We start from the raw sequence: 15,763 nt of genomic DNA, 5'->3' as shown, positions 1-15,763 counted from the left end.
CTGCTCTCGCTGACTGAAGTTGAAGAGATTATAGCATTTGGTTCTGTCACTTTCAAATTCCAAACTTTCTTTTTGCCAACTCCCCAGGTCTCCTTTCTCTAGACTGCACAGGTGGGCTTTGTCTCAGTACCATCACCCTTCTTCGTTTTAAGAGATCACAACCCCAAATTTACAAACTATTCTTCAAACTTTCATTGGGTTGGTTACTTTCTAATGGCATTGAGAGACATCTGAGCCATGGGCAACTTAGGAGCAAATCCCAAATGAACAGATGAAAGGCAAACCGATTTCTCTCAAAGGAAGGGCTGCCCTCTGCACTTCTAACTGCCAGGCTTGTTTCATTTTTTGGTTTGAAGAACAACTTTATACTGTTATAGGTAGAGATATAAATCTAGACATAGGTATAGATATTTATTCATACAGGGATATAGAACGTGTTTCCCACTATGTGGACTGCAAATGGTGGTCACCACGTGGAAAAATCCAGGGCTCAGTGAAAATGACACCGGGACTTCCCTGGTGGTCCAGCGGTTAGGACTCGGCGCTTTCACTGCCGTGGTCCCCGGTTCAATACCTGATTGGGGAACTAAGATCCCACAAGCCGAGTGGTGCAGCCAAAATTTAAAGAGAAAATGACACTAACATAACCAAAAGATGCAAGAGGGTACAATGGAAAGTTCCTTAACATTCGAGGCTGCAAGACTGGGTCATTCCTGAGGCCTAGTTACCCATCTGCTTTTGGACTCAGCCCTTTCTTAGAGACCATGAGCCAACCCCCTTTTGTTCAAACTCTTTCAAGCTTGGTTTTCTGTTGCCTGGAACCAAGAGCCCAAAGTCATTCTCTAAGGCCTCACCTCTCCTTCCTTAGGCACTCCTCTCTGGATAGGCCCCTAGCCTCACTATACCATGTGATATTATTGGAACGTTTTAAACACCGTGGAAATTAGAAGCGTGACAACTTGCATTCATGTGCTGATGCTAGTACTGGGATTAACCCATCCCTAGATCAAGGGAAGAAAAGTTTTGTCCCTTCTCCAATCTTAGATACCAAGACAAGCCAGCTGGGGAAGCAGGAGTGTGTGAGCAGCTTTGCACGTCTGTCACCATCTCCAGAACAATTTAAACGCATGCCTTGCTGAAGTCAGGCAAGAGGGCATCTCTGGGTCATATTCCAAAACATTTCCACCAGAAGCCTTGTGATGTGGGAAAACGAAGGCATTCCATTGCTTCTGGGGCCGGGTGATGCTGGGAAGCAGGGAGAATGTTTCTGGAGAATCTCCACGTGCCAGGCTTTGCGCACAACTAGCAATCTGGTGAATTACATATGCTGTGGCATTGGGGGTGGAATCATCCTGCTCGTCCTTTTCCTTCAGGAGGAAGCTGAAACTCAGTGACAGGCTCAAGGTCAAGGTCACCTAACAGTGAACGGCAGAGATCGGATTCGAACCCAGGTCTGTTAGACTCCAGACCCCCTTCTCTTCCCTTATAGCCAGGCTTCTCAAACTGTACCATGCACACAAATTACCTGGGGACCTTGTGGAAAAGCAAGTTCTGAATCAGTAGGTCTAAACCTTAGGGGTGGAACTGAGGCCACATTCATAACAAGCTCTCAGGGGATGTCAGTGCTGCCTGTCTCCAGATCCAGCTTGGATAACAAAACTTTAGAGGACAACGTGGCTTTGAGAGCTTCGGTTCCTCAAGACTTAGGAGCAATCTTAGGGAGGGATTTTTGACTTTCGTGGATCATGGAATTGGTGGAGGTTTGAGCTAATTTTACAGAGCTCTTGTGGGGTAGGGAGGCCTCCAGCTAACATCTGGGCTACATAAGTATTTAGTTGTACAGAACACAACTCTTTGGGTTTTTTTTCCCTAAGATGCAAAGGAGTTTGAAAATTCCTTTTCTGGTCTGAAAGCAAAAGCTTCCCTGGAGACAGAAGGCATCTCCCGCCGGACCCTGTTTCTTCCAGAGCTTGTTCTGCACTCCCCAGCTCTCCGTGTCATCGCACTGATCTGTGGGCACCCTCATCAGTCAGTCATCAGCTGTGCTGTAGCAGAAACTGTCTGATCTCTTCACATCCCTCCCCCACGGCATGATTTCCAAAATGTTAAAATTACAGCAATTATGCAAATTGAGAGATGGAACTGTGAGGAATGGATTAGTACAATGGAGCACATGTCATAAACCCAGAGAAAAGTCCAACTTTTCAGGAAAAACAAAAATCTTAAAACAAAATTTTTTTTGCACATATTCCAGAGGTGACGGGTGGTGGCGTGGGCAAAGAATCTTGGCCTAGGGATACTCCTAGCTTAGAGTCTAGGAAACCTAAAAGGACTGTTGGCAGTTCTTTGCTGGGCTGGGTGTGGTCCCCTCTCCTGACAGCTCCAATATGCTGCTCAAGGACAAAAGTGGCTTTGAGCTGCATCTCGAAAGTAAGATGTTGCTATGGCTTTCTTTCATGACACTGCATTTGAACTCATCTCTAATCTGCAGCTTTCATGCCACCTCCCAACTTGTTTTATAGCTGCCACTTAAAATTCAACCTGCCAAAACCCAAGCACGTGTTTGGCAGCATCGATGTAAACTGCACATGTATACGCCCTATGACCCAGCAAGTCATGTGTTCGTGTGTACAAAAGACACAAACAAGGCTGCTCCTAAAAGCCCTAGTCCGGATAGCTCTGAACAGGGAACAACTCAGACGTCAACATAGCAACAGTAGATGAGCTAACTGCATTGTGCTAAATTTATTTTTTTTTAATTTGTATTATTACTTTTTTGGCTGTGTTGGGTCTTCGTTGCTGTGCGCGGGCTTTCTCTAGTTGTGGCAAGCGGGGGCTACTCTTCATTGCGGTGCGCAGGCTTCTCATTGCGGTGGCTTCTCCTTGTTGCAGAGCACGGGCTTTTAGGCGCACAGGCTTCAGTAGTTGCAGCACATGGGCTTCAGCAGTTGTGGCTCTCGGGCTCCAGAAAGCAGGCTCAGTAGTTGTGGCGCACGGGCTTAGTTGCTCCGAGGCATGTGGGATCTTCCCGGACCAGGGATGGAACCCGTTTCCCCTGCACTGGCAGGCAGATTCTTAACCACAGCGCAACCAGGGAAGTCCCTGTGCTAAATTTATAGAGTGGAATATTGGGACCGGGTGAACTATAACTATATGCAACCATATAAATGGATTTCACAACTACGGAGTGATAGACAAACGTAATTGAAGATTTGGGAAGTCAGAATGGTGGTCTCCTCGGCAGAAGGGGAGAAGGAAAGGCAGGGGACACAGAGGGAAGGGTGCTGGGGTGCTGGCTATGCTCAGGGTCCCGATCTGGATGCTGGTTGCACAAGTGTGTTCACTGTGCAGATTCATCACTGTGTATACTCACGGGATGTGTACTTTTAAGGGATGGATGTTCTATTTGAATTTAAAAGTTTACTTTAAAGAAGAAAAAGCTGCACATTCCCCTCTAAATCAAAACCTCCTCTCTTTGAATGATTTCAAAGCAGCCGCTGGAAGGCATCCGAGTCCTGTTTCCCCTGCCTTCACCACAGTCCGGCTCTGTGGACCCTTCCATGTGACTGGCGTTTGCCTCCTCGCTTCCTACTTCACAGCCACTTCCCCCGCCAGGGCCTCAGCCCCTCGGACCTGTTATGAATGAAATCGCTGCCTTGCTAGCCTCCCAGCTTCCTGTCTCTCCCTCCAGCAACTTCCAAAGTGATTGTTCTACAACACTGCTTTCCTCATGACCCTTCCTTGACAAAACTGCAGTGCCTGCACCACCGTCGAGTCCAGGATAAAACCCAGTCCCTCTGCAGGGCACCCAAGTCCGTCCTCTTTATAAAAACAGGCCACGAGGTCCCTTCCAACCTTAGTCCAGCCAAATGGTTTCCTCATTGTCTCCCCACCTCCTGTGTTTGCTGCCTACATTCCAAGTAGGCGAGAAAGCCCAGAATTTTGTTCATTCTTCCCAGAAGCACCAACTCAGATTTCTTTAACCTTCCTGGTGAGAACTTGACCTTAGCCTCATCTAATCCCCCTCTCCCCTGAGCGTCAGCCATCCCTACTTACTTTTGCCCAAACCATTCAGGGGCTACTCCTTGAAAGGGGCTGGAGAGAAAACAGTTTCTGAACTGTTTTTGTACCCAGACACCCAATCTGGTCCTGAAACCTCAAACTACACAAAAAAGTAAACTCAGCAGGGAGAAAACTGCCCACTGACGACTAAAGATGACACAGCATGAGTATTTCCTCCAGCTACACAATGGAGAAGCTGAGTAATGTGTGGAATTCACTAAATGACAGCGACTAAGATCACAGGGTTTAAGGGCAGCTGAAGCTCGATTGCCATATTTTTCCTTCCTCTTGGGTAAAGCGTCTCTGAGAAAAACCCCGCTTTTTCAGAGAACCGAAGCTGGAGTCACTGCCCAGGCAGTTCCTGGCCTGCGGAGCTGGGCTGGGCACTTCTCAGCCCTCCCTCCCGGGTCAGGCGGTAGTAGGACTCGAATGAGGCAATGCTGGCAGGGCAGCTGCCAAGGAAGCCAACGAAAAACTCTGTCCCGGTTGCAGTCACAGCACTGAGCTTGAAAGGAAGCAAATCAACAGCAGCAAGCCGTAATTTGCATGCAAACAATAGGAGTCAAAACAGAATTTCTGATCCTGCACAGATGCTCCTGCAGAATGTAATTAACATCCACAAGCCAGAAAAAGGACAGTGAATGGGTCCTTAAGTATGCAAACACTGGCGTCAGGACAATTCTGGCTCTGCTATTCACTTGCTGTGTGATCTTGGACAAGTTGCCTAAAGTCTCTGAGACTCTGCTCATCTGAAAGATGGTGATAACAACGTACATATTTCATAGACATGTTGTGTAGAATGAGAATAAAGAGCCTAGCACAAGGCAAGAGCTCAATAAATAGCTATTATGTTCTGTGGGCTTGTGGGAAGCCCTGATATCTTTAATTTATTAACGCTCTAGGTACAAAACCTCCCTCATACTTTTTGCTTCCTTTGCCCTGCATCCTTGCAAACGATGAAGCCCCTATGAAAACTGGGAGGTGAAAGTGAAGATGTTTCAGTGGTTCAGATGTTCAGTGGAAAGGGAAGATGGCACAGGGGTTAAGACTCTGCTCTCCCAATGGAGGGGGCCTGGGTTCGATCCCTGGTCAGGGAACTAGATCCCACATGCATGCCGCAAGTAAGAGTTCACATGCCACAACTAAGGAGCCCGCCTGCCACAACTAAGGAGCCCATGTGCCGCAACTAAGGAGCCCACCTGCTGCAACTAAGACCCAGTGCAACCAAATAAAAATAAATCTTTAAAAAAAATTTTTTTCTAATTAAACGTTTTTAATAAATAAATAGAAGCCCTTCTGTGAAGTTGAAGTCTCTGTATTCATCATTCACATACCAGTGGCAGATTAGCAACCTGCTACAAGAAGGGACTCAGGGTTTTGATTGGGAGCTGGAGGCTGTGGTTAATTCAGGAACACAGACCATTCAGAGGGGTAGGATTGGGCTGGATGGGGCTTGCCCTGAATGACTTTGGGTAGCAGCATTCTTAAGACTGTGGATTCTGGAACCACACTGCTCAGGTTCAAATCCCAACTTCATCACTGGCCAACTGAGATCTTAGGAAACCTACTCGAACTCTCTGGAGCTCAGTTTCCTCGTCCATAAAATGGGAATGATGATCATAGGGTTATCATGAAGATGAAATGAGTTATTATATATAAATGCTTAGAACTGAGCCTAGAATATAGACAGATTGGTTATTATTAAGAAATTAGGGGATATGGGGCAAAAGATACTGAGGGACAAGCAAGATGATGCCAAAGACAAATTTCTGCCATTTCCAAACTTGGGGCCTGGCCAGCATCACTGTTCCTCCCTGCAACCTGGCCACTTCCATTTCCATAGTTCTTTGCTGTCAACACACGGAAGGGATCCTCTACTACAGCTCAGTCACATTTGCGGGAACAAGAGTGTAGGGTTGTCCCAGGATCCTTAGCAGTTGTTTTTGTACATTTTCCATAGGCAAAATGTACTTGAGACTCCAAACTTTTACCAGTGATTTTTGTGGGTCAAGGCCTCATCTGTCGCATCCTAAAGCATCCCCATGAAAACAAAAAACTGCCGGAGGGAAAAGATACAAGTTTGTGACAGAAGAAAAAATATGTACTGGTGTTAAGAGGAGGTGGTAGGGGAGGGGGGGAGGTTTTTACTTTATAAACACAACACCAAGGTTAAAGCTCTTATTAACACAATTATCTTTCTAAAGAAATCTCATAAAATATCCTTATTAGAACTTGACCTAAGCCTTCAGACTCAAAACACCAAAATTAGCTTATTTTGCTTTTCTTTGCATTTGGCCATGACCTCACTTTCCCTGGGGCAACACCCTAAAGCAGTTCATGTCTCCTCTTTGAGCTTCAAGTTCCTTATGTGGAAAAAAACACACTTACCTCCCAGAGCTTTAGAAGGTTTAAATGAAATAGTGTATGTAATGAGTTTGGATATACCTCACACACAGCTGGTAAGAGCTATATTGTTACCATTAATAGCCATTTCCAATGCCAACTAAATTGCTCCTCATTAAAAAGCTCCTCCTTTTAAAAGCTCTTCACTTCTCAGCTCCTCTTTGCAAGAAGCCTGGACCCTGCTCCTTCATCAGTAATTTGGTTTGTACAAAGGTGTCATGCTAGACAGCCCAAGTCAGAAATGGACCCGGGGCAACTTCAATGCCTTCCAGCAAGTCCCATGGAAACTGTCCCAGATTGTCAGACATAATTAGACACCTAAAAAAGGAAAGTATACACTCACGCTTACCCACACCATTCAACTATTTAAGGGGCACAAAACAGCATCTCTAGAAGTGACCTAATCCAATGACCTCATTTAAAGATGAGAAAACCAAAGCCTAGAAAAGACAACTCACCCAAGGTCACGTAGTCTTGTGAAGGCAAGCCCTGATTAGAACCCTTGTCTTTGACTCCCAGGGAGCCCTGAATTCTTCTTCTAGGTGTTCACGTGCCCTAAGAAGGAAGGTTTTTCGGAAACCGCTTGTAGAGATAACTATAGTTCTCCTTCTCTTTGAGATCAGAGCTGGTTGTATCTCTACCTAGACTCTGAGCTACTTGAAGGCAGGAAGCAAGTTCAATAATTTCTCTACCAATGCCTTGCACTGACTAAATACATGTTGCTAAGTGTAGACACAGTTTCTGCACAATAACAGATCATTAAAATAAAGCTGTTCATTTAGTTCTAGAAATCTATCCAAGTGACCAGAAGGATGAAGGAAAAAAAGTCATTCATAAAGAAGTCCGTGCAAGTACTACCTGTAATTGTACACTATTGACAAAAAATAACCAAAATATCTAACTATGAGGGAACAACCAATTATATGGTAGTATAGCCATGCAACAGCATTGATAGTGTATTTAAATCATATTTAACTTAATTTTAACAAAATGGGAAAATGCTAAGTTAAAAGAACAAGTTACAAAATAATGTTTTTAAAACAATTAACCGTGTTAAAGAACGTGTATAGAAAAAAATTCTTGGAAAGATACACACCAGAAACAAAGAGTGGTTATCCCTAGGTAGTGGGCTGTAGGGATTTCTTTTCCTTAGATTTTCTGGTGTCTTCTAAATTGTCTACAGTAAGTAAGCATTTTATGACAGAAAAAAAGTCACTGTAAAAGTAACAACTGAGAAGCCAGCTTTTAGAAGAGTATGTGTATCAGGTCTCACTCTACCAGGGAACTACCAATGCACCAGAGAAACTTACTCCTTCCCAAATGCCACGTGTTCCTCATATTCCCAGATCTCTTACAATTAAGGCACATGATGACTTCTGCTCAGCCACTTTGTGTCACTCCTGGGCTGAATCACCGAGGAACTAGCTGCCTACTTCTTTCTCTGCTGCAGGGACAAAGATCATTAGTTCCCGGTGGTGCAGACCACACTAGCCCGGGTACTTGAGGGACTGTGTAGATCAGAACACTTCCCTCTTCTCTACATCCTATTTGGATGCATAGGATGAGAAATAAACTTTTGTGGTTAAGTCACAAAGACTTTCAGAGTTACTTCTGTTACCTAGTCCAGTGGTTCTCAAACTTGGCCAATCACTTGGACCCTTTTAAGAATCCCAGTACCTGAGGTATCTCAAACAATTAAATCAGAATCTCTGCGGGTAGAACCCAGGCATCTTTTTTTTTTTTTTTAAACTCCCTGAGTGAATCCAATGTGCAGCTAAGGTTGAGAATCAGGGGCCTGCTCCAGTGGTTCTCAAAATGTGGACCCAAGCGCTGCATCACCATCACCCTGGAACTCGTTACGGGTGCAGATTTTCAGGCGCCATCCCGAACCTACTGATTCAGAAGCTCTGGCGGCGGGGTCCAACAACTCATGTGTAACAAGCCCCGCAGGTGACTCTGTTGCATGTCCAAGTTTGAGAACCAGTGGCCTGGTTCCCTTGGTCTTGAGTAATATAGTCATATTTCCTCAAGTTGGTTAATTGACAATGTATTAATAAAATTAAGTAGTTGTTTTGTTATAACAAGGTATGTTGTGGCTCTTCAGAAGTGCTTCTTTGCTTGGGTTTACCTTTGAAAGTGTTTTTGCATATACTTTTTCAAAAACGATTGCGCTAACTCAAACATGTTACTAAAGAAAAACCCTATAAGTCAAAATATTGCATGGGTGGTCAAGGTCAGTGGTTCTCAGACTTTGAGATTTTTGAGCACACAATATATATTTTTTTAACGTTGGGAGGACCAAAATAAGGTTAATGGCTAATTTTGCAATGCAAGAATATTTTTTTAAATTGCAACTACCACCACCTACCACCATTATTTTCATACGATGACATTTTGACAATAAAGACAAAGGAAGGATATAATCTCAGAATAAAGAAAAGTCAATGAAAGTCCTATTAGGAACCTTACATTTCACTGTCCTCTTTTTCCGTTTTGCTCAGACTGGTGAAATCTTTGTCACAGGCAGGCTCTGCTCTTCAACCAGCATCTTGCAACCACTGATCTAGGTGACAATTAAGGCCAACTCTCTATTCCTCAGGACATTATGTAACATCCAAAGCCTTCCAAATGGTACCAGAAGTTGAAATGTCTAAGCATTGCTGTAACCTTCAGCATTAAATTATTACAATTCTCAAATTCTTGTTTCTTCCCATGCCCCTGTTCTATGTAGGCCTCAAAGCTTAGCTATTTCATCCATGGCACAATTCACATATTTCCCCAGTCTTCAAGAGTGAAAACAATGACCAGGTCAGAGCATGTTGATAAGAACGTCCATAAGTAAGACCCATTTATAAAGACAGAAGTTATGCTCAGTCTGACTCCCCACCGCCACCCCAGGAAGACGCCACCACTAAAGGGACAGAGGACATCTCTCCTAGGGGACAAGTCACCAAGTACAATCTCAATCATTTTTTTATCACTTTCAGTTATGAGTTGGTGGATTGTCTGGGAACCAAATATGACATCCTCCTTTTTGGCAGGGGGAGGGGGTCAAGGCCCTGAAATCGATGCTCAGAGATGAGTTTGTAAGTATAAAGGGAGGGCAGAGAGAGGTCAGTTGAGCAAGTCAAGGGTTGCTGAGTCCAGATTTCCTCTCCAATATGTTTTGCCCCCAAAATCACCACCTCAGATTTATTCCTCTGAGCCTTGCATGATTTGAGAGTTTCAGGGATCGCTACCAAAATGCAAGTTATGTTCTAGAAGCATTCATTCTTCTTTGAGCATAGGGAGTGAGTCTTACTTTTGTACCATTGATGCCTGACCCCAGAGTAGGTTTCTGGGAGCTGCTGGCTGACATGACTCAAGCAGATCCAGGCTGGCAGTGGAGAGGCACCTGGTATATTAGAAGGACCCGCTTGATAGAAAGAGAGGCAGTCATGTGTTAGGTAGTCAGGCAGTGAGCTGAGAAGAGATTCCCTCCAAGAAATTAAAGGCTGGGTTGCTCTGAGAAGGTCGGTGAGCCTGGCTCTGCTGCTGGGAGCTAATCTCTAAGGATCAGGATGCAGGCATCCTAGGATAGGAAATATTTGGAGTGTCTGGGGAGTGGGCAGGGCGGTGCAAAGACAGAAAGCACAGACTTCACCGATCACAATCACGCTTTCATACTGCGAATCGTGATTCCTCCTTGGGCTGGGGGAACAGGACCCTAGATTGTGCCTGAGCCCTCTGGTAAGTTTTTGTGTGTGCATAAAGTGGGACCATTAAAATCGTTCTTTTCACTTAGTCTCCTCAGCATTTTTTTCAAAGTGGACCCCAACGTCTGAGAGAAGCAGGGTCACTTGGTGACCCTCACACCATGGCTCCACACCACAGCCGCTCAGTTTGTGACAAAAGCAAGGCTTCCGGGCACGCCCCAGTGTCCAGCCATGCCCGATGCTCTTATGATCCGTGTCACGTCACCAGAAAGGGGACACGAGCGACTCAGTTCAGTTTTTGTGGAAAATGTCATGGCAATTCACTGCGGTCATGGTAACCCTACCTGCTTATCACTCCACTGAAACTGGAATGTCAATGCTGGAAGGGAAAAGTTAAGTAAGTGGATGTAATGTTTTTGTTTTAAGCAATTCCTTTAATTTTGATAAGACAACCATCATTTTATCTTTTTTAGGTAGTGTTGACAATCAAATGCAAAAAACATCAAATTGAATGTAGCTACTCAAAGGGCAGGTATAAAACAGCAATTCAACCCCAAGGCCCAAGTGCCAGTTTGCTGCTGACATTGAGGCCCTTGAGGCTTTTAGTGGCCCCCATTTCCAGGGGGCTTTGGGGCAGCACCTCCTTCTTCCTCCCTAAGGCTTCAGCTTTTTTCCCTCCATTCACAAGAGCCTGGGCAGGAAAGACGTAGGCAGAGAATACTGCTGAGTGTCCGCTCACCCCAGAGCTCTACTTAAGTACACTATTATAGCCCAAACCTGATTATGGAAAGCCGTGAGTAATTTTTGTATTATAACAATTATGGGATTGAAAGCCAGAACGCACTCCCTCAGTCCATTCTCACGCTGGCTTCAAGGGCTCCCCAGGGAATATGGTTCTAAGTCCATTTGTGGGGAAAAAAAAAAAAAAAAACAAAACTCACTTCTCCGGGCGGTGCCTATTTCCACATCCCCGCCAGGCCCAGCACCACCCTGAGGAGGCTTCCAAGAATCCTCACCAGGTCGGCACACCCACTGCTGCCGTTCACAAGCCAGGGCCCAAACTTAGCTAAGGCTCTGAGGTAAGAGACAGAAGAGAGTTTGGTCCAGCCAGGGCCTCTCAAGCACCCCTGTGGAATCCACCCAAATCCCTGGAGGGTCTCCAAAAGGCCAGATATGTATGGGCTAACCCATACAGCAGTCAAGAGTACCAATCTTAGGACCCTGGAAGCAGTCTGCACTCAAGGGGTCAGTAACTCTTCAGAAGGATGGGAAAGACATTTCACGTAGAGGCCAACAAAAGCGAAAGCACAGAGCTAGGAATAAGAGTGTGTGGGATGGCCTGAGATTCCTTAAGCTAGAACAGTGGCTTGAGTTGGGGGTGGCAGATGAGGGCCACAGCCTGAGTAAGGCCTGGTCCTATCCACTGTGGGAACCGTCCAGTGGCACACCGTGGGTCCTCAAGAAATGTGTTGAGCTATTGGCTACTTGAAGGTGCAGTTTCGGGTCTAAATTTGCTGCACCAAAGGCATGAACGATGGGCAGGGAGATGAGGAAAAGCAGGCCGAATTTGGCTGCACGGTCCAAGCCGTAGCCAATCTCCAGTTAGATTCGTTCTGCGGCATCATCCAGATGGAGGCCAACGAGGACGTGGACTGGGGGAAAGGAACAGAAACTGAGGGACTAGAAGGGAGAATTTGGATGAACTTGGTGACTAACTTAAGGGGAACTAGACAAAGGGAAAGGCTAATGATATCTTTTACTTCTGGGCTCTTCCCCTCTAAAAGCTTGATATGACCCATGCACACTACATCTGTTCATGCAGAAATGTTTATTAGGGCCTACTATGTGTTAGGCAACTCCATTAGTCACTGGAGACAAAACGATGACTCTCCCCCCGGCCCCATGAGGATACAGACTGGGAATGTGGGTAAGTAAACAGTGGGTTACAAGAACTTGGTAAGTACTCATATAAAGGAAGTAAGGGGTACTACAGGGACCCATGGGAGGGGTTACCACCCGGGCTAGAGTCAGGGGAGGTGGGGAGAAAAGCTGGTGCAGGATGAGCTGTCCAAGAAGACACAGCTGTGCAAGAGCTCAGGTGAAAAAGAAAGCATGGCAATGGAAGGGACAGTGCAGGTGCCATCACGGGTGGAATGCGGCAGGCAGGGAGCTGTGAGGGACCAGACTAGCTAGAAATCCCTGTTAGGAGTTTGGCTTTTATCCTAAAGTCAATGGGGAAACCACGGCGTGTTGCAAGTGGCCAAATAACAAAGATATTTGCATTTTAGAAATCCAAGTGGAGGTTACTTGACAAACCAGAGGTCGATCTTCAAGCATTCTCTAGGACACCAGGATCAGGCAGCAGGTAGAAAGTCTGTGGCTTTATGAGGGAGCTGTGGGCATCTAGGGCCCACTGCAAAAGGCCCAGGAAGGGCTCAGACCAAAGGCTCAGGAGGAAACCCGCAAAAATTGTCATTCGTACAGTTTAAGAAAAAAATGGAGGGGAGCATTTCAACCTCAAAAGACAGAAGGACTCCATCCTAGAAATTCATTCATTCACTGTAGCCAAGTGGCGAAGGATGCTAGGCTCCATCAGGCAGACCTTGATTTTTACCCTTATCCCCCTACTTCCTAGCTTTGGGACTCTGGGCAAGTGGTTTCAGTCCAGCATTTTCATCTGTAAAATGAGAACAACTCTTCATACCTCAAAGGGTTGCTTTTAAGAGACACAACGTAAAGTTCCCAGCATACACAGGGGCTCAAAAAATGTCGGCTATTGCTTTTCTTTCCTTGAACAAACATTTATTGAGTATGCTGGCCACCTGCTAGGGATGACAGAGATGAAAAAGTCCTGGTTCTTGCCTTGGAAGACTCCCAAGTCTATCAGCCAGCCCCCACTCCTGGCCACACACATCTTCAGGTACCCCATCTGAGCTCTAGGTGATCCCCAAAGGTGATGAGCAGCCAGGCCCAGGACTCCTCTGCAGGTCAGCTGGTCCCAGCGGCCCCACCCAGGGCTCCTGATCCAAGGCCAGGCCAGCAGCTTGAATGAAGAGAGAAAAAGCTGTTCTGCTTCTGGTACAGCAGAGCTAGTCCAGGACTAGCCCTACACCCTGCATTAACACTACTCAAAATTAATGAGCAGAAAAAGAAAATGATGCTTAAGCCTTGGAATAAAGCCCACTCTTGAAGGCACCTGCAATCTCTAACTGAAAACTACCCTCCAGTTTTGGTAGTTTTTGGTGAGAACTACCAAACATAAATTCAATGAGAGTAGGAAAGACCAGTTCTGATGCCAACATCATTCCCCCGTCGCCACAACAATATATCTAATTGGATCAACTCTAGGAACTACAAAGGTCCCAAACAGCCAAAGACCTAGACTAGAGGATCCTCATTAACATTAATTATGATGCTTATCCCAGTCTCGTGTAATTTGTTCTCCCTTTCTATCACTTGTACTACATTTTAAGCTCATCTCCATATTCCCAGCTCCCAGTACGGAATCAGTCTTAAGAAATGTCCACTGGAGATGGCTGAAAAATCCAGGGAAAGGCTCCCAGTATCTTGACATCCCCCTGAGGCACCAACTAATGTCCTGTCCTCTGTGAGGAGTTTGTGAGCCACTCTCTTTTCAGCCGGAAAAAAATGGGTCAAAACAGTGTAGGAGGAACAATCTAGGTTAGGCAATTAGGAAGTGCTTCAAAAAATCTAAATGAATTCCCAATGGACAGTGAAGAATTCACTTCTCCAAGTATTAGGAGGGTAGAAACATCTAAAGTCTCTCAGCCCTGAGATTTAACAATCCATAGACATGCACACCATATGGAATTTCATGAACATGCTTACATGGGAAAAGATCAAAAGGCCTCTCATTTTTAATATGTATTTAAAACCTTTTCTTGGAGCATTTAAAGTGAATAACCCTCAGATGCCCAGGAAGGAATCAACCCCCGTGATACCAAAACCATTGACTCTATCTGAAAGGGAGGATGCTCTGGTGAATCATGGCAGCACCTACATACTAATCCTCAGTCATCCAAACAATGAGTCCTCTGAAAGCCATGCTTTCTCAGGCCTGTCTTTTGCAGTCATACAGATGTAACACAAAAGGATGGTATACTTGGAAAACATCTCTATTGGAAGACGAACCACATCACAAATAGATTTTATTGAGGACGACAAAGGATGGGGCTTCTGGGTCTGTTTCTAACATTGTGTGGCTTCAAGTCATTCCTCTTAAATAAGGTAATATAAAGAATGTGCCTAAATACTGTCCCAGATGCTGAGTCAATGTCTACTAAATCAGGAATGTTTTACCATCAGACTTGCTAAACCTGACACTATGCTAGACCCAACTAATGAGAGTGTCATCATCAACAACTTGACCCTATGTGACAATGGTCTCACACCCTCATCTATTATTAGTGCAGCTCTTATCAGGTGTTCTGTGGTTGTCCAGGATGAAGCAAGAAGTCCTAGCGAAGTCAAGAACTGCCTGTTTCTAAAAACCATGGTGGGCAAGAAGGTTTGAGTCGAGCTCCAGAAAGAGAAGGACGAAGGAACTGGAACACCTGAGCCACCTGCAGGGATGCATGTTTCAAATTATCTCATATTTCATATCCATTCAGTTCCACTTCAGTTATGTGAGTAATCTAGGTGGAAAAACTTCTATTTTGTCCTGAATTATCAGAGCATTGTGGCTGAGCCACACTGGATTTAAAGCCATCTCCATGGGACTACGTTTGGTCTCTGGTCTCATTTACACAATGTCCGTTGCGGACTCCACTTAAATTTAGAGAAGGTATCACGGAAATTGGTATGGAGTATATGACTCCATGAAGACAGGTAAAATATCACATGATCTATTTTTGTCAGTTCTACGGACAACTTTCCATAGCATTAACTGACACAAAATGCCTACACACCTTAAAAATTAAGTTCCAAGTGATAATAAAACTAGAATCATATTCATGTTCTTAGAACTATCTTTATCATGGAACTTACCAAAGAAGGAATATTTAAGTAAAACCCAGGCTCCAAGGAAACTTTTAGGAAAATTTTTATACCAAAATTCTATCTGAAGTAAGGTACTAGAATGACTTACCTATTCATTTTAGAACAGGAAGCTGATGGTCATCAAAAAAAGTCGAAATGGAAAGGGCATCAGTAAGCACTAAGCTGACCTAGGTTTCCTACAATATCTCTCTACTAACTTCTAGAGGTCTGACATCAATACAGGTCTCCTATACCCGAGGCCACCAATTTGTGATTTTTTACTTGATCAGTATCTTGAGTGCCATCTAAAACTTAGGCAAATTAGAAAAAAGTCCGAAACTATTAAATATTAACACTGAGGTGATGCATAGCAATTGTGGCAGAAGTTTTTCAGGGCAATATGCTCATGAACCTTGCATGCATGACATATATATTTCCCTTCCCGAAACAGAGGATTTTTTTTTTTTAAAGCTCCCTCTCTGTGTCCCACTTCAGCATAAATCAGAATACATGTATGTTATTAGTGAATACTTAGAAAAGTTTGAAATCAGTACATGGATTCATTTTTAAACTACGCTAACAAATCTGAATTAGCATTTAAACGC

The sequence above is a fragment of the Physeter macrocephalus genome, chromosome 11 (assembly GCF_002837175.3).
Source record: "Physeter macrocephalus isolate SW-GA chromosome 11, ASM283717v5, whole genome shotgun sequence".
Classification (NCBI taxonomy): Eukaryota; Metazoa; Chordata; class Mammalia; order Artiodactyla; family Physeteridae; genus Physeter; species Physeter macrocephalus.
Note: the sequence above shows the minus strand (reverse complement) of the source record.